This window comes from Arachis hypogaea, chromosome 4 (genome assembly GCF_003086295.3).
Source record: "Arachis hypogaea cultivar Tifrunner chromosome 4, arahy.Tifrunner.gnm2.J5K5, whole genome shotgun sequence".
Lineage (NCBI taxonomy): Eukaryota > Viridiplantae > Streptophyta > Magnoliopsida > Fabales > Fabaceae > Arachis > Arachis hypogaea.
The window spans coordinates 3,783,084-3,784,646 of NC_092039.1; positions in this window are offsets into that span (position 1 = coordinate 3,783,084).

Consider the following 1,563-nt stretch of genomic DNA (forward strand, 5'->3'; position numbering starts at 1 on the left):
TACTCTCCGGCCAGCCTTGGCTTCGAAGGCTGAGTTAGGAGCTTGTTATTTTGTACCATTGACCCTCTACTCTTGTCATTTATATATTTATGCTAACGAACTTTAGTTTTCTTCTCACGCAAGTAATTACATTTCCTGAGCTTTGTGCTTTTATTTTTACGATTTTTGTTTCACCTGTTTTTCAAGACTCCTAGTTTATTATATCATTTTCAATACTATTATATATAAATTTTTCTTTTAGGGGTCGTGGCGTCTCGCCACCTTTGTTTTACATCCTAGGTGTAAATCCCTGTATGGTATGGTGTTACACGATGATTGTCCTTCCTGCGCGAACGGCAGATGAGGTGGTGGAGAAGGATTCAAGGACGACCGGCGATGGCGCGCGAGGACGGTGAAGTGGCGGTGCGACAAAACTGCGGTAGCGTAGGGCATTGGGGAGAGGGATTTAGATTTGTGGTTTTGTGTGGTAAATAGTGAGTGGAAGTAAAAATAAATTAGAGTAAATTTTAATTCAAAAATATTATTAATATCAATTAATCAAATTTTGAATTTAAAAATAATTTAAAATTAATTATTAATTAAGTTGTTTAATTCTTAACTGGTTAAACATTTAATTTTTTATACTTTTTCATAGTAAAAATACACAGAAAAAATAAATAGTACAGTAAACTAAGTTTTTTTCAGCCATATTCATGTCATTAGTAATAACAGCCACTATTAACGACAGTCATACAAACCCTAGACAAAAAACACAAATCAAAAACAAGAAAAACAGCTCCTATGCACCGAGATATGTTGGTCAAAAGTTACAAAGTATAATTAGTCTGCGTATGTTGTGCTCCATAACATCGTAAGATGGTTTATGGTATTGTGGAACACTAGTCACTAGCAAATTAGGGCAACCCTTATCAGATTCAAGACCAATAAATAGAAACAAATACCAATTGCTAATAATTATTATTGTATACATATCCATTTCTAGTAGGATGGTAAGAAACAAAAATCTAGAAGTTGCACAATTAATAAACTCTAATCATAACATTTGTGTTCTATATTAGGATTCTTGCACATCTAAATCTTCATTATTATCTTGTAAATCATGCTCAATGTTTTACAAGAAAATTGTGCAGCATTCATCAATGTACCATTAAAAAGTGAAAGATAATTAAGCGTAATACCCTAATATAATGCATTAATGCTCATTGATACTAATATATTTCCAAAGCAACTATCAAGTTAGAAGATGATAAGCTGCCTAATTTAATTCTATGTTGCAGTTAGCAAATATTTTATGAAACAAACATACCAGTGAGATAGCTAATACATCGAAATGTTAATTCTAATATGACAATATCAGAAAACAGAAAAGTTTAACCTGACAAACTTGAGATGTGATGATAACAATAATGATGTATGAATTTCAAACTCTAACGGCCATTATTATTTGCCATCTTTTAATTCCAATTCTAAATTAAGAAAATCCTGAATCTTCGTTTTATAGATTGTGTTCTATATATGTTTTACAAGACAGTTTTCTCGTGAACTAATGGTAATTAATTGTCG